This window comes from Natator depressus, chromosome 12 (assembly GCF_965152275.1).
Source record: "Natator depressus isolate rNatDep1 chromosome 12, rNatDep2.hap1, whole genome shotgun sequence".
NCBI classification, from domain to species: domain Eukaryota; kingdom Metazoa; phylum Chordata; order Testudines; family Cheloniidae; genus Natator; species Natator depressus.
This window is the reverse complement of record NC_134245.1, coordinates 15,524,780-15,551,638: the sequence shown is the minus strand read 5'-3', so window position 1 is coordinate 15,551,638 and position 26,859 is coordinate 15,524,780. Positions and strand designations below refer to the sequence as shown.

General features: G+C 41.1%; 1 long non-coding RNA gene across 2 annotated transcripts; it reads left to right on the top strand.

The window, feature by feature from the left end:
- The first annotated feature begins 267 nt into the window (after positions 1-267).
- Positions 268-26,859, top strand: LOC141996526 (uncharacterized). Of its 2 annotated transcripts, XR_012641555.1 has the most exons (5): positions 268-462; positions 1,767-1,975; positions 21,626-21,724; positions 23,678-23,848; positions 25,110-26,859. It is a non-coding gene; the product is annotated as an uncharacterized LOC141996526 (long non-coding RNA). The 2 variants fall into 2 exon arrangements; XR_012641556.1 differs by lacking the exons at positions 268-462; positions 1,767-1,975 and adding an exon at positions 9,929-11,691.

Below are 26,859 nucleotides of genomic sequence, written 5' to 3'. Positions count from 1 at the left end.
AATAAAACATTTCTAAATGGCTCCTTGATCTATGGTGCTGCTAGTTTTTCCACAGTAAGGAGACGCAAGGCCAACATGAGATAAGAATGCAACACAGAAATATCAGTGCACTGTAACTAAAGACTCTGGACCTTAACTTCTATGAAGAATATTCTATTTTTACCCTAAAGTAATAGATCAAAATACAGAGGCTCTGTGCTCGCAAACTGGGGGGGGGGGGGTTAAGTGATTTTAAATCTCTTTTTAAAAATCTTTTGTTAAATCTGCTTTGAAATCTCTGGGAAGCTTTCCTCTCTAGGTTTCATGTTCTGAAAATGACTGGAAACCTGACCAGCCATTTCAAACGTGTCCACAGTAGTTTTATTTAAAACAACGTGAATAAGTGGAACAAAGCCTAACACTCCATATATACAAATCAGACTTCAGTTTTGCGAGAAGAATAATGCTGAAACCTCAAATTTAGTAAGTAAATACTTCCATTAAATTAATGTTAATTGTTTATTTAAAAACCTGAAAAGTATTGCATTTCCTTTTACCCAACAGGTTGTGTTAGTCTCTTCCAGACTGTTTGTTTTATATTCAAAATAATTCTAGTAAAATGACAGGACATTTACTTTTGAGATTTTTTGTAGATAAAGTTTAGGAGCAATTTAAAAAATGAAAAAAACTCTCTCACTAAGCCTAATAGATAAAAGTTAATTACAACAGAAAAACCTCAAAGAAACTCAGATAATTATTCTAACTAACTCAAATACTTAGGAACAAAAAGCCTTATAAATATATACAAAATCCAAATGATCAAAATCTTCATAGTTAATAGAAATATGGAATGTTCTGTCTGAACTGGAAGCCTGTAAAGGAGCATTTAGGCTAAATACAAAACATAGTTTGAAGAAACTTTAGACATGTGCAAAATTATTTTGAAAGGGAAAAAGGAAAAAAGAAAACCCCCAGAAATTAGGCCAGTTTTTAGGCTACAAGCCAACTGTTTGCTCTACTTTGCTTTATTTATTAGTTCTTAAGGTATTTAAAACTTGAGCATTAAAACTGCAGAATGATTTGCAAATGAATGCAGTTGCAGTTGTGAAAATATAACTCACAGCTGAATGTGGGTTATTCAGACAAATGGCTGCTTTGTTAGAGGAGGGGAAGTGAAGTTCTGTGTTAATTTATTACAAACTGCAGCATTTCAACCCTGATGTCCAGGCAACAATGTTTTTTATTTCAAGTAATTTATAAGTACTTCCCATAGCACTTAACAGTGATGTCTTTGGTTGTTTCACCATGGTACCAGAGTGTATATGTATTTACTGTGGGAATTTGTTTTTAATAAAACTGTTGTAAGGCATTTTTATTCCTTCTCTTTGTTACATTAAAACATTCGCTGCATAAGTAATGTATTTTATTCCTACTTGAAAGGCAGCAGATTACGGCCAGCACTGTATTTGGTTGTGTAAAATAATGACAGGGTAAGTAATGTCTCAAGCAAAGCAAGCTATTTCACTTGCCACTGTATCTTTTTTCTGTCTTGGTGTGATCAAGATAGACCCAGGACTGGGTCTGTCCTAAGTTAAAGTGAAAAACACGAAGGGGAAATAAAATAAAGGAAAAGAAACCAAATTATTATGTCGGACTAACCAGAATTAATTATAGTAGCATATTTTAGCAATGCTAGTGTTATAGTTCTTGAAGACTTTCCATTATAAATGCTTTGAGGGATTTATTACAGGGCCATGAAAATTAATTTTGGATTATTTGGTTTACAGGCTGCCACCTCAGAGACTGGCACACAAATGGACTGCTTAAGGGAGTACACAAGTACTAGTTCTATATATCCACACCCAGGACTACGATGGGACTTTTTGTCATACAAGTTTTTTTCCCGATCCAAAAAAATGAATAGATTTTAAGGCCAGAAGGGACAATGATGATTATCCAATTTAACCAAGTGATGACAAATTCACCATGTCCCCAGGTAAGCAGTTCAAATGGTTAATTATTCTCACTGTTAAAAATGTACACATTACTAGTCTGAATTTATCTAGCTTCAGCTTCCAACCACATGATCTTCTTTTGCCTTTTTATGCTAATTAAAGAGTCATCTACCATCAGAAATATTTTTCCCATACAAGGAATAAGTACTTGTAGATCATGACCTCATCTGGAGTAGGGACGTTTTAATATTTTTTGAAAAATTGTTTCACAAATCCCTAGTTATTAGGCCAAAATTGATGTTCTTAATGATGATCTTATTTCATTGCTCTCCCAATGATTTGTGTTTCTTCAGTTTATTGTTGCAGCTGTCAGGAAAAAAATTATAGGCGGAAAACAAAATGATAGGCTAAATTCAACTTTTGGCATGCCCTACACCACAAAGTTAGGTCAATGTAAGTCACCAGGTCTTACTTTTTGTGCATGTGTTTTTATTCACATTTGTCCCTGGCCAACGTATGCACCATGGTCAGCCTACTGATGTCTTCGCAGTGCAAGTGTAGACCCTGCATGACCCGTGTTGACCATCGGAAGCGAGTGAACTTCTGGCTGGGGGAGGCTAGCCCCTGACTCTTCTCCCCCCGCGGACCTGCCCCCCTCCAAGCCACCAGCACCTCCCCAAATGCTAGGCGGGCAGGCCAGTGGCACATGGCCCCCAAGCGTAGGGTGGGTGGCACGCACCCCCCCTCAGTGCCCCAATCCCCCCAGCCTCCCCAAGCAGCCCCAGCTCCTCCCCACCCTGAGCCCCGGGTGGTGCAGCCCCAGCACACGGGGATCCTCAGTGCTGGGCACTCCAACCACCCCAAGTCCTGGCTGCCCTAGTCCTGCCCCGGCAACACTGAAGAGGAGCATTCTGCCTGGGCTGGGGCCAAGGGAAAGCAGGAAGGGGCTTCGGGGAGGAGCATGGGCGGGGCCACGGCGGCCTGTCTGGGGAGGCACAACCTTCCCCAGCCTATGTGCTGCGCCGCACATGGTGTTGACCACAAACAGTCAGCTATCCTGCTCTGGTCACAATTATAAACTTCACAACCCAGAGGTCACAGACACCGGAAGCCACTCCACCTTCTAAAGCTCCCCAGGCATTTTTGAAATACCCTTTCTTAATCATCCACTTGTACAGCATACCTAGCTGCTTTTCCTTATTGTGTGCAACTGCCCAACCAACCATGCCAGCTCCATGCACTAGACATGCACCTGCCTGAAACAGACAGAAGATATTGAATCTCCTGGGCCCATGTGGAGAAGAAGCCGCGCAAGCACAGCTGCAGTCCAGCCATAGAAACATAGACAGCTACAAAATGATTGCACAGGGCATGCAGGCAAACGGGTACAACTGGGATCAGCAGCAGTGCCATGTAAAAGCGAAGGAGCTGTGGCACCATGTCATAAGGCCAGATTTCCAATTAGGCACAGTAGGCACATGCCTAGGGGCACCAGTGTTCTAGGGGCACCTTACCTCTCTAAAACTGTGTGCAACACGAAGGTCAGCTGTAGGCTGGGGAGGGGATACGGAAGACGCTGTGCCTAGGGGTGCATACGGTGTAAATCCAGCCCTGCCAGGGAGGGCACCAATCGATCTGATGCTGAGCCACAGATCTGACAGCTTTACAAACTACACACCACACTTGGTGGAGATCCAACCAGCACCTTGAAAACCACCCTGGATACCTCGCTGGAGCCCAAGACAGAGACCACTGCCATGAACAGGGAGGAGGTGGTGGTGCAGGAAGAGAGAGAGGGGAGATGCAGCAGGGTGACCAGCTGTGCCACAAGCCAGGACCCTTTTGTAGGGGTACTGGAATAATTTGTATAGTGAGGGTGCTGAAAGCAAATGAACCAAACTGTAAATCCTGTATATGATGGAAATCACTTCAAGGTAGGGGGTACTGCAGCACCCCCAGCACCTCTAGTTCCAGCACCTATGCAGTCTAGCCAGCCCTACCAGTCAAGCATAGATGAGCCCAGTGAAAGGGAAGGGAATTCAAGCAAGTGTGTGCATGCATTTTTTCTTACAAAGTTCAAATTTAAAGATGGCACCCATCTCATCCCCAAGTTAACAAAAGACAGGCATTGACTTGTCATTGTTTTACTTGTATGAGACGAGGTAGCAGTACAACAAACAGAGGTAGAATTGGTATTCGCTTTTCATTCCCCTTTTGGGCTAGGCCGGGGTGGTGGGGAGGGTGCGGTGCAGTTTATTTATGTGCATTGGGATGTCCCTTGTATCCTCCTGAGAGATCATTATGAAATTTTTCATGGAGATTCTCTGCAATCTTTTCCTGAAGGCTAGCAGCATATGGACCCGGGCAGCGTCAGGACACCAGCAGCTGCTGTGCTTTCTCTGACTCTGTTACTCTCAAGGGTGAGACATCAGCTAAAATCACCATTCCTGGGAAAACAGTGCCAATATTCAGTGCCAGTGCCCTATATGTTTACCCTGGAATAGGGACTGAGATTTTATTTTGACATTTCTCCCCAGCTCCCCCACACTCGCATTCAGAATCATAGAATCATAGAATATCAGGGTTGGAAGGGACCTCAGGAGGTCATCTAGTCCAACCCCCTGCTCAAAGCAGGACCAATCCCCAACTGAATCATCCCAGCCAGGGCTTTTTCAAGCCTGACCTTAAAAACTTCTAAGGAAGGAGATTCCACCACCTCCCTAGGTAACGCATTCCACTGTTTCACCACCCTCCAAGTGAAAAAGTTTTTCCTAATATCCAACCGAAACCTTCCCCACTGCAACTTGAGACCATTACTCCTTGTGCTGTCATCAGCTACCACTGAGAACAGTCTAGATCCATCCTCTTTGGAACCCCCTTTCAGGTAGTTGAAAGCAGCTATCAAATCCCCCCTCATTCTTCTCTTCTGTAGACTAAACAATCCCAGTTCCCTCAGCCTCTCCTCGTAAGTCATGTGTTCCAGTCCCCTAATCATTTTTGTTGCCCTCCACTGGACGTTTTCCAATTTTTCCACATCCTTCTTGTAGTGTGGGGCCCAAAACTGGACACAGTACTTCAGCTGAGGCCTCACCAATGTCAAATAGAGGGGAACGATCACGTCCCTCGATCTACTTATACATCCCAAAATGCCATTGGCCTTCTTGGCAATAAGGGCACACTGTTGACTCATATCCAGCTTCTCGTCCACTGTAACCCCTAGGTCCTGTTCTGCAGAACTGCTGCCTAGCCATTCGGTCCCTAGTCTGTAGCGGTGCATGGGATTCTTCCGTCCTAAGTGCAGGACTCTGCACTTGTCCTTGTTGAACCTCATCAGATTTCTTTTGGCCCAATCCTCTAATTTGTCTAGGGCCCTCTGTATCCTATCCCTACCCTCCAGCGTATCTGCCTCTCCTCCCAGTTTAGTTTCATCTGCAAACTTGCTAAGGGTGCAATCCATACCATCCTCCAGATCATTAATAAAGATATTGAACAAAACCGGCCCACTGACCCTTGGTGTACTCCACTTGATACCGGCTGCCAACTAGACATGGAGCCATTGATCACTACCCGTTGAGCCCGACAATCTAGCCAGCTTTCTATCCACCTTATCATCCATTCATCCAGCCCATACTTCTTTAACTTACAGGCAAGAATACTGTGGGAGACCGTGTCAAAAGCTTTGCTAAAGTCAAGGAACAACACATCCACTGCTTTCCCCTCATCCACAGAGCCAGTTATTTCGTCATAGAAGGCAATTAGATTAGTCAGGCATGACTTGCCCTTGATGAATCCATGCTGATTGTTCCTGATCACTTTCCTCTACTCTAAGTGCTTCAGAATTGATACCTTGAGGACCTGCTCCATGATTTTTTCCAGGGACTGAGGTGAGGCTGACTGCCCTGAAGGTCCCAGGATCCTCCTCCTTCCCTTTTTTAAAGATGGGCACTACATTAGCCTTTTTCCAGTAGTCCAGGACTTCCTCCGATCGCCATGAGTTTTCAAAGATTCTTTTCAAAGAATGCCTGACTCAGATGAGAGGAGAAAGAAGAGGACTAGGGAAGACATGTTCAGCGAGATCCTGCAACCAGTGCTGCCCTGGACCACGAACATAAGGCCTGGAGGACTGATATGGCAGATCACGTGGTGAAGGAAAGAGCAGACAGAAGGACAAGAAGCAATGGGCTTAAATTGCAGGAAGGGTGGTTTAGGTTGGACATTAGGAAAAACTTCCTAACTGTCAGGGTGGTTAAGCACTGGAATAAATTGCCTAGGGAGGTTGTGGAATCTCCATCACTGGAGGTTTTTAAAAGGAGGTTAGACAATCAACTATCAGGGATGGTCTAGATAATACTTAGTCCTGCCATGAGTGCAGGGGCCTGGACTAGATGACCTCTCGAGGTCCCTTCCAGTCCTATGATTCTATGAAACACCCAGGAGTCCCATGAGGAAAAGGGAGAGGCCATAATGGGTCCTCCCAGGCAGCAAAGTCAAATACTGCAGAACCTGGTTGACCTACAGGTCCAAAAATCCCATACTATCTACCCTTTCCAGTCCTTGGAGAACTCCATGGTAGCAGGTTCCCATACTTCTCAATATGCCATGAGGCACCATGCGCTGTATTATTACCCCTACCACTCCACACTGGGGAACAAGAAGGAAAACCACAGCTACACATACATGGACCTATGAGAACCGCGTTCGGTGTATGTAGTCACAACAGATTACATTCATACACTGAACTAGACAGAAACGTTTGCTGCCTTTCCAATTTTAAAGTTCCATTCCATTAATAGATGTTAAAAGTTTGTACGGCTTTTCCTATTTTATGTATGTTGATTCTCTGCACTATTCTTGCCACCCAGTAAATTTTTGGAGTATAAAAGTTCACAATACATACTGCATAATGCAGAGCAGTACTCAAATGTAAATGTACAGCAAACACCACAGATCTAACTGATTCATGAAAACTCCGTGTCAAGGTTCCTTCCCCACTCTGAACTCTAGGGTACAGATGTGGGGACCTGCATGAAAGACCCCCTAAGCTTATTCTTACCAGCTTAGGTTAAAAACTGCCTCAAGGTACAAACTTTGCCTTGTCCTTGAGCCCTATGCTGCCACCACCAAGCATATTAAACAAAGAACAGGAAAAGAGCCCACTTGGAGACGTCTTCCCCCCAAAAATATCCCCCCAAGCCCTACACCCCCTTTCCTGGGGAAGGCTTGATAAAAATCCTCACCAATTTGCATAGGTGAACACACACCCAAACCCTTGGATCTTAAGAATAATGAAAAAGCAATCAGGTTCTTAAAAGAAGAATTTTAATTAAAGAAAAAGTAAAAGAATCACCCCTGTAAAGTCAGGATGGTAAATACCTTACAGAGTAATCAGATTCAAAACATAGAGAATCCTTCTAGGCAAAATGTTAAGTTACAAAAAGACACAAAAACAAGAATATACATTCCATTCAGCACAACCTATTTTACCAGCCATTTAACAAAAGGAAATCTAACGCATTTCTAGCTAGACTACTTAATAACTTACCAGAAGTTCTGAGGCGTTATGAAGAGCATTCCTGATCTGTTCCCAGCAAAAGCATCACACAGACAGACAGACCCTTTATTCCTCCCGCCTCCAGCTTTGAAAGTATCTTGTCTCCTCATTGGTCATTTTGGTCATGTGCCAGCGAGGTTATCTTAGCTTCTTAACCCTTTACAGGTGAAAGGGTTTTGCCTCTGGCCAGGAGGGATTTTATAGTTCTGTAATCAGAAAGGTAGTTACCCTTCCCTTTATATTTATGACATGCCCCCCAAATCACAGATAGGGTGAAACAGTGGCTGTGATTTCTTCCTGGAGCTCTAGGAGAAAACAGAGTTAATAAGACACATGCATCTCTAAATATGCTACCAAGTGTATAAAGACTAACAATATTTTCCACATCTCAAGGACAATTATAACCAGTTGATTCTGGGAAACTTTCACGGGACAGTGCATCAGCCACTTTGTTAGAAGCTCCTGAGATGTGTTGGATGTCGAAATCAAAATCTTGGAGAGCTAAACTCCACCAAATAAGTTTTGTTATTTCCCGTGGCGGTATGAAGCCACTGTAGCGCAGCATAGTTGGTTTGCAGGTGGAAACGCTGTGCCCAAATGTATGGGCGTAGCTTTTCCAGAGCGTAGACAATGGCATAACATTCTTTTTCACTGACTGACCAGTTGCTTTCCCTCTCAGACAGCTTCTTGCTGAGAAACACTACAGGGTGAAATTCTTGATCTGGTCCTTCCTGCATTAAAACTGCTCCCACAGCATGCTCAGATGCATCTGTGGTTACTAGGAATGGTTTGTCAAAGTCTGGGGCCCTTAGCACAGGGTCAGACATGAGTGTTGCTTTAAGCTGGTTAAAGGCCTTCTGACACTCTTCGGCCCACTGAACGGCATTTGGCTGTTTCTTTTTGGTTAGGTCTGTCAGTGGGGCGGCGATTTGGCTGTATTGCAGTACAAATCTAACTGATTCATGAAAACTCGCTGTCATATTAATAAATGTACAGCAAGCACCACATAATTCATACCTTCAGTAAAACACAGTCTCATATTTATAAATGTACAGTATAAATGTTCAATGAAGCATATATGCCCATAGTTACAAATGTACAGCAAGCACTACACAATTCCTAACAGCATCCAAAGCTCCAGGCTCAGAGAACCGTCCTGCACAGAACACTACTGCGGCTGATTGCTGAAGTGCTTTTTCAAAGCCTCCCTCTCAGCCACTGCATCTGAGTTTTTGTTATGGGTCTTGTGTCTGGCTGTTCAAAGTTAGCAGACAGCTGCTTCACCTCTGCTCTCCACCCTAGCTACGGCTTTTCCCCTCTTTGTCTCACAGATATTATGCAGAAGCAAACAAACAGCTGAGATATTTTTCTCACTGAGATCCAATCTAATGACTAAACACCGCCCATGTCCCTTCAATCTATCAAAAACACATTCAGCTGTCATTTTGCACCTTTCCTTGCTGCCGTCTATGTGATCAACTACAGCTTCATGACCCAGGGGAGCAAGGGATAGGCTGGGTTCTCAAGAACCATTATTGGCATTTCAATATCAACAACGGTAATCTACCGGTCAGGAAAGAATATCCCTGCTTGCAGCTTTCTGAATAGGTCTTGTGTTCTTAAAGATGTGAGGGTCATGCACCTTCCCTGATCAGCCCACACTGATATCAGTGAAGAGTCCCTGTGATCCACCAATTCTTGAATAGCTAGAATGGTAGCCCTGTCTGGTGACAAACTCTGATGCCAAAATAGGTTGGTGAGTGCCATCTATAGTCCCGTCACAGTTCAGGAACCCCATTGCTGCAATGCTGTGCACATTGCCAAGAGTTACAGTCCTGCGTAACAGGAGATGACTGATGGCCCTACACACTTGCATGGCAAAGGCCCCCATTGTGGATTTTCCAACTCCGAAATGATTTACCACTGACCGGTAGCAATTTGGTGTTGCAAGCTTCCAGAGTGTGATCGCCACTCACTCCTCCACTGTCAGTGAGGATCTTCCACTGTCAGTGATCTCAGGCTGGTGTCCCTGTGCTGGAGGGCTGTGGTAAGCTCAGCACACACATCTAAGAATGTGGCCTTTTGCATCTTAACGTTCTCCAGCCACTGCTCATTGTCCCATATCTGCTTTCCAAAGTGATCCCACCAGCCAGTGCTCATTCCTGAGGCCCAGCAGCAATGCTCCACCATCTGCAGCTGCTCCAGGAAGCCCATCAACCACTTGAATTGTTTTTTTTGCTATGTCCCTCAGCAAACTATCCCTGAAGAAATCCTCCTCTCCCCTGTTGTTGCGGTGCTTCCTGAGAGTCTGCAAATACAGGGGAATTGTGCATCTTGTATTTGCAATGTTCATAAGAATAACTCAGAGCTCTGTGGGCTCCATGCATCTGTCAGAGATGGCAGACACCAAAAAGTATCATGTTGGTTTGTCAGATTTTAAAAAAAAAAGGTGTGAAAATTATAGGATATGGATGGCATTAGAAGATGGAGAAAGTTGCTTGCTGGGAACTTGATCCTTATCTCCTCCAGATCCCTGTGCAATTCATTTTTACCTCACAACACACTGAATAATTCCCAAAAGTCACTGCTCCAGATAGCAGTGAATAGCACACTGGGATACCTACCCATGGTTCACTGCCCTTTGCATCATCACAAGCACTCCTGGTGAGGTTGTGCAGCACTGACTCAAGCAGCCAAGTATGCACACGCTCAAGTGACACACAAACTTTGGTGGCTCTACACCAATGTAACGTGTGCCAATCCAAATTTGTACTATAGATATGACCTTAGTGCAAGTCCTTCTAGTTCCTTAGCATAATTCCATTGCAGGGATTTAGCCCTAATATACTAGCACTAGATCAAGCCTCTTAATAACATTAGTAACTAATTTTGTAATAGAGATTGATACATGTTAATATAAAGTGATATGTAACAGAAGTTGATAGATACGGAAATATGTGATCCAGCTGAACGTAATTCAGATGATGTGTTCCCTTGAACAATAGCAAAGAAAGCAACCTTTTGGGTGCTCTGCTCTAAAACCCAAAGAGACGTCATTTATTACCCATCCTAATCTCTTCTCCCAAGAGAGAGGAAAACACTTGTCATTGGCTACCCATTTCTGTACTCCAAGGGCAATGCTGAAGAAAAGGCAACTAATGGCCTCGTTCTTCCTTCTAGCAGCCTGGAGCTGTGTTCTTGATTGTTATAAGGCTGGCCTTGCTCCAGGCACTTTCTGTGCTGTATCATATGTTCTCCAGCTCACACTGACACTGCTTGTGGGGAGCACACCCCAGAACATCTTTGCATAAGGGCTCTCAAAAAATTCTCACCTCCAACGAAATCAAAGAACTGTTTATTGGGTTTGCCTCATATTTTTGTCTTAAATTCTGCAAAAATGAAAGACAGCTTCCCTGTGGAAAAATACCCATTTCAATGACACCCCCACTCCTCTGCCCCACACAACCACCCAAAACCCAGCAAAACTCCTTGTCCAAGCAAATGCAGAAAAATCCACAAGTTCACTCACAGAAAACCTAAGTATGCATTCAATTTTTTTCTCAGGATCATATTTATAAAATCTTGTGAACACTAACAGTCTCATACAGGCTAAACTTGTGGCTTTCTCATTTTGCTTCATTTTAAGTAGATTTGAACATGGAATGGCGACAACTTCTCCTTAAACTTGGTTCAATTTGACACACTGTAAGCTACCTCTAAATAATTAGTTATATTTCCTTTCTGAAGGCAAAACAGTAACACTTAGCATTTTATGGGGCTTTCTGTATTACTAAATTACAACAACAAATTAATTAAACAGGGCGAAATCAGAGACTGATTAGCATGAAAGTCAATCTGTGTGCACAGGACTTGAATGCTAGCAGCAGTTTCGGCATCTCCGTAAATAGTTCTCTTAAAGAACCAGTTTAGTTTTACAAGCATGGAGTTCTCTTATATTATGACACAACATGTGTACTATGAACATGAAATACGGTGGCAGTGATCAGGCTAGTGAGGCCCACGGCAAAGAAGAGAGTGTGATCAACAAGCAAACAAAGCAGCAACTAAAAACAGAGCAACAGGCATCATGGAGGAAACTCAGACCCCTGGGAATGATGGCTTTCCAGTCAAAAAACCTTGCACAAGCATGGAATAGTGGAAACAAGAATTGACTCTGTTCACAGACCTGCCCATGAGAGATAAAGGGTAAGTAAAAAAGCTTTCCCTTATTTTCTATCTCATTTGGGGGAAGGGGGGCAGAAGATGAGAAGTGAGTGAGATACTGTTGCTGGGAATAATGACCAATACACTGGAACAGCTATATGAGTGTTTAATGAACACTGTGACTTAGACAGAATGAGACTATAGAGACCCAAATCCCAGAAGCTGAGGATGGTGCAGATACCTATGTTACAGAGCTGAGAACTCTGGCATCCATGTGTAACTTTGGGGACATTAAAAATTAAATTAGGATTATTTGTGGAACACGTGATTTCAGGTTTCAGGAGAAATTACTGATTACTGATTAAACTGGCCTAACCCTATAGAAATGCCTCCAAATACCAAGGGCACCTGAACTGTCCAGGGAAAGGATCAAACAATAACAACCACTAAAGTAATAGTGAAAGCACAAGCACGCAGGCAGGCGCAAGATCAAGAAACCCAGGAAGCAGGACAGAGACAGAGTGACTGAGAATATAGGCAACATGGTCCAATGTATATACTGTGGAATGCAATACAAAAAGCAGAAAGAAAAATACCCAGCACATAGGCAGTGGCGCAAGGGGTGTGGAAAACAGAACCACCTAATGTCCCAGTGTCACAGGCACCCCAGGAAGACTAAAGCAGTTAATACAGTAATTGAACATAAAGACTTCCAATGAAGAGGAGGTTCTGCAGTGTGATGTCAGCAGATCCAAAGAATCTCATTCCACATGCACCGCAGAAGAAGGCTGCCGGCTACTCAACGGCCTTATTTGCAACTATGTTCTTGTATCAATGACCAATTTGATTCCATCCAGCCAGTTGTAATGTAATCTCAGCAGCAAATGCAGCAGGGTCTACAGACAACAGTTCGCTCCATAACCCTGATTCATCCCCAGAGCAGGCCCTCTTATGCAGTGAAGGAGGGAGGAGTCCTGTGGAAAAATAGTATGTGATCATGTAATTAAAGACGGCATCAAATTAAATTTTTACAGGCAACCCTGAAATATCATCATGTGACATGATATTGACATTCTCAAAAAAAATTTCAGCCTTAGGCAGACTCCCTACATGGAAAATTTCAACCCAAATACTTAAAATGTGATAAAGTTTATAAACAACTGAAAACAGGGTCATATAATGGGAAGTGTCAGGCAACCTTAATAATAGAAAGTGCTATCAGCTCCACCTACAATAATAGATCACTCCAACATTTGCCATCTACTGTAGATGTCATTTTTTATTTAACCCACTGGATGTTTCCTTAGATCAGCAGTACTGACTGAAACTCATCATGCAAATATCTGTAATCATGATAATATTTTTGAAGCTCAACCCAGAGTTCCATGACAATAAATACAACAAACTTACAGGACATACTCTTATGTGCTCTCACATGCACGACAGTGTACTGTCAAATGCAGCACTACCAACTCAACCATTCAAAAATCATAAGTCAGGACCCACAAAATTGACGTAAAATCACGAAATCTTAAAACAAAAAGTTTAATTTGCCTTTTGAGTTGTGATCCTTTAGGGTACAGTTGGGTCATGTATTTAAGGATGTCTCCATAAGCACAACAGCTAGAAACTTACTTTTACGTAAGATGAAAGCTGATATTTTCACCAAACATGACTTTGTGAGCTGGAACTTTAAGAAAAAACATCAAATATCACCGGACTTGCAATAAAGTTGCAAAAGTTGGCAACACTGCAATTGTAGTACATCTGGGGAGAGATCAAGAACAATGACAGTTACAAACTCACACCCCTGCGATGAGGTAAACATGTAAAGCTTCTTAAAAGGGCTAGCAAGTTTTTTTTAAGGTGGCAACATTGGGTTTCAACAGCCAGAAACACAAGGCATTTTGTGGGTTTACCCTGGCCACCATTACTCCTCTGAGACAAGGGCTTAAGTCCAGAATGATGCAAAATTAGTTTAGTGGCTACCTGAGTAGTGGGGAAAGACACACATAGAGGTTATGGGCATTCAGGGCACACAGGTTCTACTGGAGAGATACACAGGAAAACCATTAAGACGACACCAGCCCTTACAATCAAGCTGAATTCCCATTGACTTCAATGGGAAGTGGTTGTGCAGATGGATTGCATGATTGGACTCAGAGCACTGAAAACTTTGTGACAAGAAGTTCTAGCCACACGCACTATATGTGGAGGAAGTCACATGGCGGATAATAGCAGCAGTGGATAAACTCAGCCACAGAGAACAGAAAACTACAGACCTCGAAGATACTGCTTATATACTTGAAAAAGTGTGACATCTCATCCAAAGGGGCAAATGGATGTGCCATACTGACTTATGAGGCTAAAATTCTCATATTTTTATGTTGGAAAAATATAGCTTTTCTATGTAGTGAACAGAGAGGAAAGATCCTCCTTCTCCTAGCCACTGCAGACAGAAGCAGATCAACATTTCAGGCTGTGATTATTGTGAGTCAGATCCCATAACTCTGTCCTAATAAAACTCAGACAAGCGCACATTAGAAGCATGTCATTTTTAAGGGTCTTGGACTTCCCACTTCTAAATCAGAATTTTCTCTCCAGGAAGTCATGTGATGGTGCATTATAAATCTCAGAGACTAGATTAATCCCCGTAGAGATTACATGAGAAAAACTGCAGGAATCCTATTTCAAGATGAAAAAAGTTCTTTCCTATCAGTTGGTCTTATTATAACAGACACACACTCACTTTGATGCCTGCATCAAAAATCTAACAGACAAATGACATGCTTGTAAATATATCTATCAGGCTGGCATCATAACCAAAACCCTGGATCAGAAAACTCAGTTATATGGCTACCTACAATAATTGTGGAAGAGGGAATGAGAACAGGTGTGAGTATACATTAATCCTGTGCCTGCTTTGAGGGGGGACATTCCCCGCATAGTAAATGGTAAGATAGTGGTATGTCCCCTTCAAGCCTTCCAGTGGTTGCACCTAGATGAACTCCAACATTTTGGAGGGGTTTGGAATTGAGACCGAATCTGAAATTTGCAGCTGGCACCTGCCTCTGTAACAGGCTGAACCAAAAACCTGATCCCGACTCACTCTCTCTTACACCGTGGAGTAACTATTGAAGTCAATGGAATTCTATCCCTGTGTGAGATCAGGACGAGGCCTTCTATATTGGAACATCTGTGAACTTCAGAGAGAACTTAGATACTGGATGCAAATTTCGCAGCTCTGGCCTGACTCTACTTTGGAAGTTTCTTAAAATGCCAAGCTGATTGCAAAGAATTGTTGCACACTGGGTCACATAGCTGTTCTCTCCCTTCCTGTGAGCCTAGTTATTCCCAATATGCAGTGACAGTGCAATGACATACTGGAGCCATACACAAGAAAATGCAGTTGGAAAGCCTAGATAAATGACAAAATAAGGCTATTTCCCCCTTAGTAGCCACTCTAAATATTGCCTTGAAGTTGGTTACTTAAAAGCAACGTCTTTTACATTTTGACTTTAATTAATCAGCTGGGCTTGTGCAAGTCAAAGCAACACCTCCTTCGATCTTCTGAGTTTTCACCTGTTTGGTTTCTGCTATGTACTACAGTATTACAGAAGCCAAGATTTAGAGACACACTCACTTCATATTATCTTAAGAACCAGTGACATTAACTGGAAACAGTCCACACAGCTCTGTATTGTCCATCAGATGCTTTAAAACCATTTATAAGCTGAGAAAAACACACAGATTTCTGTGGCTGGAACATCTGCACTTTCTCAACTATTTGTAAAGCATAAAAAATGCCTATTAGTATAAAAATTGAAGAAAAATTACCCGCAGGAGGAATGGGCATTAGCCATGCTTCACTTCCTCCCTTTCTGTTGACATTTGAAGCACTCTTTTTCTCCTCCTTTCTTTCCAATTCACAGTGGGTCTAAAGAGGTGAATCAGTGCACAGAGAAACAGAGAGAGAGAGAGAGAGAGAGAGGAAAAAATAAAGAAAAGAAAGAAAAAACCTCAACCCTCTTTTTGCCAGGCTGGGTATGAAATATGAAGGCCCAACAATTGTTTGAGCTCAGTGCATTGGAATAACATTGGTTAAATTATGGATAGTTTTGAATAGTGTCACTTTTTTTTCCCTCTGCAGATGGTTGTTCACACAAGGCGCCTGGCCTGCATAATTGTATCACTAATAAGCAGTAAGGCAATTAGTTGTGTAAGTGTGCTATAATCATTCTAACAGAAGAGATGACGAAGAGACAAAAAAAAGGAGGGGGGACAAAAAATGTCTTTTCTCAATTCATCAACTGACAGCCATAATTAGATATATATAATTGAAAATTCCACAGTAGGGGGGCAAGCTTATACAAATGAATTTTCTTTGCTTCCCTTATGCATTTTTCCCCCTTTGCCTGAACATCCCCCCAGAAAAAGGCAGAAAATTTGTCATTCCAGGGGAGCGTATACTGTATGAACCGCAGGCTGCTCATTCAGAGCAATGATGTCAGAATAACATCCCCTCCACCCCCCAGTATGAAACAGACAGCTTTGAACTGGGCTTTTATTAGCTGTTTTCAGCCAGTAGCAAATAATACCCCCTAGATGATCTATATCAGCTTGCGGATCGCGAAATGTAAAACTCTAGGAGAAGAGGTCACCTTTTTTTCCATTGACATGAAGACGGCTTGTTTTTGGGGAGGGTGCGGGAAGAGCTCAGAGTTATAATAGAGCATTACATCATCAAGTATTATGGGAAGAAGGGGATTTCTTTTGAGCGAAGCCTGATTATCAAAGGCTATAATTAAATTTGGGCTAAAAATGCTCAAGTGCTTATGAGTTTGTGGAAACTATGCACAGAACAGCTTTCCATTGAATTAATCAGCTTGCAAGTTTTCATTATTCTGGACCTTCTCTTTCTAAATGTAAGCTCACAATCAGAGCCCCCCCCCCCTTTTTTATCAACAAACTCTCCTAAAATTTAATTGGACAAACCTTAACCGTGATTTTTTTTCCTTAAAGAGAGAGCATGTTAAGTCTGGAGCTTGTTAATTAAGTTCTTTAAATGCCCCCAGCTGTGCAATAAATTTTCAAAGTAACACAACTGCATATTTATTTTTTTAACATTTGCTCCCTCGTTTTTCAATTACAAGCTGGTTTTGAAAACAAAACAAAAAAATCTCACAGAATTCCCATGTATCATTGTGATTCTGGCTGGTGAAAATTGGAGAAAGTCAGAAGTTGCATTTGATTAAAATATAACTTGAGATCAAAGGAAATGTTTTCTGTGGCCAAAATTTACTACATTCTTCAGAGATAATCCAAGAGTGGGTTGTTTTTTGTTTTTAAAGTGTCCTAGCAAGTTATTGTGGCAGATGTGTGCAAGGAGAAAATGCATTCTGCAACTATTTCACAAGGGAAACCTTTTACCTGACACCAGATAAGAAGTGGGCAAATGAATTTATATTTAAACTTCAAATTCAAGGGCCAGGTCTCCAAACTGGTGTAGATCAGTATTGTTTCATTCATTTAAATGGAGCTACGCAAAACTACACCAGTTCAGGTTCTGATCCCAAGACTTAACAATAACTACTGGTGCTGATAAAAGTAGGATAACATGCTAGTATTTATCTTCACATTTACTCTTCAACATATGCCCCACTGTCCGTATTTAGGGTCCTGATTTATAACACAGAAAATGCATTGATTGGATCTACACAGTGAAATCCCAGCTTAAATGTTAAATTAAGAACTACGCTTGGAAAATATTCTATAGTACTAATGCTCTTCTGTTTGGAGAGAGAGACAGAGAGAGTGTGTGAAATATGTGGTCCCCACCCATCCTTATTAGATCCATATTTTGTGGATAAAAGTTATCATACATAAGGACTTTTAATCTCTGTCAGCTCAGAAAAGTTTGCAGAATGGAAATAGCTTAGTATGGCACTACGCACTGGAAAATAGCATTGGCACCTTTGTGTATCATGGAATCAACAATGAAATGACAGTAGGTGGCTACACTTTTCCCATGTAGAGTCCTCAGTTTAAACAGCCCACGGCTGCCTCTGATGAAAAGAGCTAACCACGTTGAACCTCAAGAACAGACCTGTTCTCCATGCTAAACAATCAATGGTAATAGGAGGTTGTTACTACAAGGGATACTCATTTAGCTTCCCTCTATTTTGAAGAGCTCCTCTTTAGATTCAAACTAGAGCATTTCACTCAAACATTCCTCATTTTAGACCCCAAATTCCCAATGTTTCATACAAATTTGGTGTCCCACCTCGTTTTTATTGTTGAGAATTACTTAAATCAGAAATAACCAATTGTGAAAGTAAAGTTATAGAAAGAGGTAAATATGCTAAAGGGGCGAATCCCACTGGATATTAAGTTTCCTGTAGGAATAATTTTTTGGTTGTGTTCCTTGGGTGGATATTTGTCCCACGTTGCATCCCACATTTTGGACCTTCAAAGATTAAGAGCTGTGAACTAGTGTGGCAAATGGAGCAAAAATGTTTAAATGCAGGTGACAAAATGCAAGGGGCAAAAATTGCTGGCAGCACAAAAAGAGAATAAGCACATTCCACTTCATACAATTTTGCAACATTTATCTTAGTCCAATTATTTATATAAACGGAAATAAATGGAATATCTCAGATTCAGCAATGAATAGGAATCCCCCAAATAATTCTGGTATCCTTTAAACGTATAAAATATGAAATATCGCAAACACATTGAAATTGTGGCTAAATTCTCCTTGCAATTACATCCAGGCAGTTCAATTTACTTTAGGGACCTAGAGGAAATTTGGCCCATACTCCCTTGTGCATCCCCAGTATAGCAGACATTGTGCCTCGCTATCAGTGTATAGAGACAGGAAACAAAACAAAACTCAGAGGTATTCTGCCCTTAAGGACTGTACTGGCCAAGCTCACCATTTCCTTCTTTCTACTGCTCCCCCAACATTTTCTCTTTTACGGGTCTACAGTTTGAAAAGAGTTTGGTTTTCTTCTCTCATTTTCAGATCATTACCCATTTCTGACATTTTGTTTTCTTTTTCCTGCCTGCTCTTTTTTGAGCTCTCTGAGCACAGTACTCCACTGCTTTACACAATGTCTACTCCTTTCTAGATGTTGGGATCAGCCCAAAAGCAAATGCCCCTGAAGACTCTTGGGCATCCCATTTAGCTTCTTGCCAATATGAAGGTCACATTCTTGGCGAGAGATTTACACAGAATCCAACCCTTCCAAACCAACTGAATGTAACCTGCAGTAATTACTAACTTTTCTATCCTCACTCCATTATCAGGGAGCCTTTAGATCTTTAGTCTTGCAGTGGATGTGCTGGTACGAGAGAAAGAGAAGTCTTTTCTCAGGGTAACTTTTCCAGAATGAATCACCACCCTTTTCTGAAGTGGTTTTGCTTCCCATGCTGTCTGGGGGAGGTAACCATGACTCCAGCTAAGAATGCCAGACACGTAACTGAATGAGGTACATGCTCAGTTCCACTATGGAGGGCATCAGAAGGTCAGCAGAACCCCCACATATTTCAGGAGAACTCCAAGGACGTGGATTTGGGTCTAAGTCTATTACACTGTTGTAAAACTGTATTCACGCAAAAAGTTAAGTTTACTTTCATTGCAGCTCTAAACTATTAGTTCTAGTTGAAATTTTTCTATCAAACCCTTTTTTAGTGGAAAATTGAGTTTTTGATTAGACAAAGTTTTTAGAAGAAAGTGTCTGCTTTCCTCAAAATTTTCTATTTTCATTGGAAAAACAAACATACTTAGTGTTCCGTCAAAAATGTTCATTGTTCATATTTTCTTTTAGTTTCTTTTCTTTTTTTTCCTACAAAAAGTTGAAATTTTCCAGTGGGGAGAAAATTCCACACAGTTTGATAAATTATGCAGTTTCTGAAATGAGTTATTTCATGTTTTAGAACTTTTATTTGTAAGGCAGTGACCCACGATACTTGGAAGCTCACTGATTCCACAGAGACAGGAAAGGTGGCTTATGCTAACTTGATAAAAAGCTTGGTTAACACCCTAGTTTCAAACTTCAATGTATATGCCATCGTTTTCTGAAAAGATGTCATACTTCCTTTGGCCTAGATTGCAACTCTAGGCTCAACTCTGGAGTAATTCTGAGAGGCCTTGTCTCTCAGACACACCCCTCTGAGTCACAATTCAGCCCTCTTTGCTCCTAGGGAATACTGTTTACCAATGGCCTATGCCAGAAATTAATTACAACCCACAACTCTGGCTCAGTTACTCTGATCAGCGGGTGGAACCAAAATTCTGCCTATACACAGCCTGTTCCACATCCACATGCCTCAGGGAATGAGTGAGTGGATAGGCTGCCCTGCATTCTCCAGCGTTCTCCCAGAACGAAGGTCTAGGTAGCCCTAGTCCAGATTGGAGGGGAGTTCTTACTTCTACCTTCCCTGAACAGGCTGTAGTTTGAGTCACCATCCAGACCCTTGATATTAAAGAATGAACAGCAGAGACAACTTCTATCCTTGTTATTTAAGATAGCGTGATCAAGAGCAGAATTTCATCCTAGTTCCCAAAAGAGATTGACTCACACCAAAATCCTGGATGAAAAAAGCCCCAAACTTTGAATTGTTTGATACCCAGATCCAAATTCTGCATCCAACTACTAACCGTTAGAATGCATAAAATTACCCCAAACTGCATGGCTGGCACCTTTGCACTCATGTGAAACCCCCATAAACTTAATGGAATTCCACACAGGTGCAAGGGTCTGACCATTCAGATAGATTGTGGGATTAGGGCCACAGAGAGGATACACGTTTGTCAAGCTACAGTATCAATCACATTCCAGAACAGCAAATGAATCCTCATAGTTAAAACCTTTACTTGTTCGTTCAGAATTTCAGGCGGCTGCTTTGTAAGATTTTCCTCTCTCAGCCCCATCTAGTTTTTATAACGATATTTTTCATTAGCAGCAACACAATCAGCCATGGACAAAGAAATAAGACTTATTTTGGAGATGTCGGGGTTTTTTAAAAAAACAAACCATAATGCATTTTTCCTTTTGTTGCAGCAGCTGTCTCAGGTGTTGCTCTCTCTTGCACAACAATATAACAAATCAGATACACTCAAAATATATACCCAGGACTTGAAGTGAATGCACATTTTACTGTTTTTCTTCCTCCCTAGAAGAATGAAAGGTTTTATTTTATTTTATTTTATTTTACTTTAAAGGAGGATTCTTGGCTGCATTTCCATAGTACACAATGACACATTTGATCCTTTGTGTTTCTAACTAAGTAATGACATAGTTTCTCTAAACCATGAAAAATGTTGCGTTTGACCAAACAAGAAAGGATGAACTTCTGGGAAATTCTATTCACTGGATCTTGAATTAGACCCAGAACACTGGGACATGTCCATTCTTCCTGCAGCCCCCTGCCAAACCTGGCTATAGCTCCAGCGGCACTGCATTGTTTCTTTCTTATTCACTGGATACAGTAATATCAACACAAACTGTTCTCAACTGCTGAAGGCTTGATTCTCAAACATATGGATACGTTGAAAATTAAATTGCAGGGTTTATTTGAATTTATAGACAGCTCTGTGAATGTACTTTTGAGATACAGTCTCCGTCAAGGAGATAGATGTCACCTGCCATGAGTAACATGATTCTCTAATGTTAAAATGCCACATTCTCTTTGTAGGTAATTCTATTCAATCACTTCCCGCAAAGATTTGGGTAATGAACACTTGAACATCTGGTTTTTTTTTCCTCCTCCCCTCTCCTTTCCTGAAAAATCCTGATTTGGATATTTCTTTACTGAATGCAAAACTCCTCAGATCAATTAATCTCTCATGATAATTTCAAGACTCTGGTTTGGATTATGTTGGTATATTATTCTCTCCCCTTTTATTAAAGTTCCCATGCCTGGCCATGGAATGCAGGAATAGATACAAAGTTGGTGTTTTGTCTTTTTGTAGCCCAAGCCTCATTGCTACTGCAAATTATTAAAAGTCTGAAGTGAATGATGCTCAGGAGTCAGTCGCCAATGAACAGAAGCACGTCAATAATTTTTCAGTGTAAGCATTGCATTACCTTATCATCATATCCACTTGTGATTAGAAGGTTTTTTTAAAAAAAATCTTTCAAGCAATTATAATTATGGTCCCCTCACGAGTCACACCCAAGTGATCTTCAGAGCTGAAGAACCCCATTCTCTGACCACCACCACTTGGGCTGAAGCATTAGATTGGACTATGATTAAATATGAGTGGATAGGTGGTATCAAATAATTCAACCAATACAGATCTTTTTCCCGTTTGTGTTTCTATCTGCAAATAGGCTATTATTACAAATGTGTTTGTTATTTGAGATGTTTGGAAAATTCTATGCAAACTTAATCCAGTTGTTCACAATCAAAGTCTTTGATTATTTGCTATTTCTTCTGTGATTTTGTTTATTTAGATTTATACTTCATACACACAGGAGTAAGAAGCTCTCCCAGGCTTTAGTTTGTTTTACCATGTACATGGAAAGTAAACCCAATTGATTATCACTCATTTCACAACCAAAAGATAACCAACCAAAGATGGAGTCAAACCCAAACAATACTCTCTCTCCAACAAATACCAATCTATTTCATGCTCCTCCCTTCCCTCCAAGGTTTAGGGGTGGATAATACAATCCTCACTCATGTGGGTGAGTAACATTACTTGTAAAATATTAAAAGAAGAAACTAGATTATATGGGTACCTCTTCTCAAGCTGAAGCGTAGTTAACATATAAGAAAGGAAGCTGCTAGTAGTTCATTCACCATGAAGGTCCCTCTAATTTGGAATTTATTCCCTCTTCCCCAGTTTTAAATACCTGTAATAAACGGAGACTTTCTGATCACATGGCATAGATAACCAGTGAGATGGTCAGCTGCAGTGAATGCAGCTATGCTGACCTACCACAGAGCAGGATATAGCCCTGTATTTTTAATTGATGGCAAGAACACCTAGTCTGGGCTAGCACCCAACTCCTCTGGTGCTTTGAAAATTCCAGCCATGGTGCCTCGGATAGTTTTTTAATTTTCAGGTTCACGCTGTACTAAAATCAACATTCAGCACCTCCAATACTTTGGTTCCGCCCAAGCAAGGATGATCATTTTTCCGAAGGACCCGAAATAACACTCTCCACAAAACATATATAAACTATTGAGAAATATTTTGGCCTTTTGAAAGTGAAAATCTTGCTACCGCTTTATAACTTAAAAAACCCAAAACAGCTCAACTGGTGACATTTGCGCAATTCAGTACAATTTACCACCAACGGAAAGCTAATTCTACCTGTCTTGATTCTGACATGAATTTCATTAATTTTTCTGTCAGTGAACTATGTTGCCTCAGTTGTGATGGAATCCATAATTTGGTTCAGATGATTAGTGAGTATATTTAAAGTCCCTTTATATTTAAAGTCCCTTTAAAAAGTCCAGCCACTTTTTAATATCTAATAAGTTCAAAAGACATACACATTCCCCGAAGATGGAGAAAGAATGTAGAGGATCTATTATTATTTTATGTTCTTTTGGCACAATGTAAGTTCATATACAGCGCAGCTTGGATGCCATTATTATTTTTTATTAGTAGTAGTAGCATTCATTAACAAAGATGCCTTTCCATTTAAGTAATCACCAAAGAACTGTATCAGAGAGTATAGAGGGTAGTCACCAGGAAATATCACCATGTACTTATTAACTTTGTACGTGATGACGAGGTTTGGATGTAATAACTCCTATGATACTACATCACAATCACTTGGTTTCACATTCATTCAGAACTATCTACTCCCTTGACCTTTGGGAATCTGAGAGGGCTGTTTATTTTTTCAGACTCCAAGTTAGTGAAATTAAAACGTGACTAAATTTGAACAGTACATTACAGAATTTTGCCAAACAAAGCAGCAGCATGTTAACTGAAAAGTAAGCAGCGATTAAAAAGTACACTTATTTTCTTGGCAGTTCCTATAGGTTCTCACTTGTTGTATTTCAGGTCCCAGCAAACAAAAACACAAAGTGAACCTCAGTCAAAAGCACGGAGATTCACCTGGTTTCATATTGAAATGGGAAGCTTAAAGCCATAAACTCAAAACTGATTTGACTATGCTCAGGTTTGTGAACTTTACCTGAACATGGCAGTGTTTCTATTAAGACAGGAAAGCAGGTAAGCTGTCTTAACAAAAGTTTTGCATGGCCCTCTCTCACAGATGTGTTGTGAGGCTTAAATAATGTCAGTTAAGCGGTTTGATGTTCTCAGATACACTATACAACTGTGAAGTATTTATAAGTGCAGCTGTTAGCACTGCCTTAAGATTGCTTCACACTTCCATTAGAAGTCCCTGTTTTCAGTTGCTTCTGTACTTTGCTATACTTTAACCATTTGGGCAGAAATTTTCTACGCTTCCTCTGCCTCAGGTTGCTTTTTTAAGCTTCATCAGCTAAAACAGTTAATCTGTTTCCAAGGAAATTAAGGAAAATATGTTGTTTCCCCATGTTAAAAATTACTTACAACATTTGATTGAGAGGTTCTAGCACATCCCTCTGTGCTTTGGAGCTGGGACTTGGAATTTGGGCGTGAGGGGTGAAGGGGAGGGCTTCCCTGGCATTAGGGATGCCCTTTTTGCCATCCCTGTAAAAATCCGCTCAAATTTGGTGAAGTTATAAGCCTCTGAAGAATCTCAGTTCACACATGCTCAATAGAGACTTTCCAGATTTGGCCGCTAATTTCTCCAAAAATTCTATCTGTACTGAGCAGGCTCTGTCCCCTCACAACCTCCAGGTGCTGACAGAACTCTGAGGAGACTGAGGCAAGGAACATCAATAGCTGTGTTTATTATTTTATCTAGATCTGCATGTCTCATATGCTATGTGAGTAAAGAATAATTTGTTTTAGAATCCTATGCAAAGTCTATTGCTTTCACTGTCACGTTCATCTGAAGAGTTAAACAGTAAACCTAGAGCATGCACACGATTGAAGTTCTGGGAGAGCAACTGGGAAGTCTGAGGGGTAAGCAATGGTTCTGGGGACCTACGGTAGCCAGACCATATAAGTCCCATTTCTTTGCAAGAGTAACAGACAGCGTGCCAGTGCCCAGGAAAAGTGCCAGAGAGGCCACAGGAAGAGATAAATGTTACACCCTACTTAGACCCAGGGAATCTTAGAGCACACAGGTGCAGTGGATTTGGACTCAAACACAGCAGCCTGCTGAATATCTAGCAAAGGGAGCTCCATTAAGGTGACGTGTGAGACAAATCACATACTATTTTTTTCCCCTGAGGTGGCTGAATTAAGGTTGCATCAATAACTTTAGTTCTGGAATTTCCTAACTTCCACTGCTGACTTTGTAACCATAACATTCTTTTACTTCAGGTTTCTTGGCTGTAATTATGATGACTGGATAAAACATTTGCCTTCTTTTTTTCAGGGTCTGCAGTTCATGCTCTAAGAGTTTATTGCTCTGAAATCTCTGTCAGTCTGCTACTGGGAATATTAGCTTCTGGATGGGAACAGAGCAGCAAACCACTGGGAGAATGACAGAGTGCTCAACCGATTAGTGCTGGGGCGGAAACAGCAGCAGGAAGCCAGCCAATCATTTGAAGAGGAAATGGGCATCAAGGAGAAAGTACATGTAGGGTAGCTTTTTCAAAAAAGAAAAGCACTTAAAAATCTTCCAGAGTTAATTTGTTTGAAATATGAAACTTTTCAAACACATTCTGTTTGGGTGATTTTGTCCTCAAAATTTCATGTGGTACTTGGGTTCAAAATGACTGCATTAAGCCATGCAGTAAGTGGCTCAAGCTGTGCCACCTCGGGGAGAGCAGCAAGTGGGCAGAGGGAAGGTGATAAGGGTAGGCAGTGTCAGGAAGCTTTTTCCTTCTCACTGGTTTAAGTTTTATTAGCAAGTCTCTTGGAAAGCACTGTACTGTATCAAAGGCCTTGATGTTTTTAGAACAAAGAATTTATGTGCCTTAGACGTGTAACCTACCTTGTTCTGTTCACTGAAATACATCATCATTTTGTGCCTTGTGGTAGCAAAGGTAATTTAGAGGATCCTGACAGAAATATATATACATATCATTAAAACTATCCATTAATATACTTGTAGTATTATAAACATAGGGGTTTGTGGATGACAGAAGTGAAAACCAACTCATTAGTTTGCATCAGTATTAAAATATGATACATTTTCTTTTCAGTCTGATTCAAGTTAAGTGAAAGGAGCTCTCTGAGCTCCTAAGTAATTTGTCTAAACCAAAAAACAAACACCTTCTCCTCACCCCTCCCAAAAAACTCCAACTCAGCCATAAAATAGTAATCCTTTAGAAATCTCATGTCCAATTTGCATTTGCTCACAAATGTGATGAGTATGATAGTCTCAGGCCAGACCAGGGCTCAGCCCAGTGCAACTGACCATGCTGCACTTAAATAAACAATACTTGCATCCTTTTGCATTTGCATTCTTATCTCAGGAGACATCTAACACTGTCATATCAGGGCTCTTGCAGATCCAGACTGACATCATCAGCTATTAGTATCTTTCCCATCTATTCCTGCAAACAATCTAAGCAGACTTCTATCAATACGGTAAGACAGGACTGAATTCTCAGCTGTGCAGAGCTCACAAACAGCTCAGTTATGCCAGAAGCAATGATCTAATACAGATCTCTCCACTGAACAGCTTTCTGCCCCCTCTTTTTCTCCAGCATGCCCTCTACACAAAGAGGGGGAGAAAGAGTGGGTGATACAGAACATCTACATATAGGGAATTTTTGGCTACGAAAGCAGCACAACAGAACCAGAACAGCAGTCAAAGATCTGGTCCATAAATCTAATATTCTTACTACAGTAACTGGACACAATGGCATCAATGACATTGAGTAGTTTACTGATAACTTCAGTGTAATGATGATATAACAATCCCGCAGAAACAATCCTGATTTATTTGTCATGTAAAGAAGTGTTATTTAATATTGCAACGGTTGTACATCTATATCCCTGAACACAGGAGAAGCTTTTCACATTTTTCCGCCTGCCTTTTTTTTGGTCAAGTTTTTTATGTCTTGAGAAATATTATGCTCATAAAAATCCAGTGGAAAATCCCCAGTGTCTAAAAACTGAGGAAACATCATCTTTCCATAGTTTTACCATTTGTGAGCCTGTGTCATCTAAAAGCA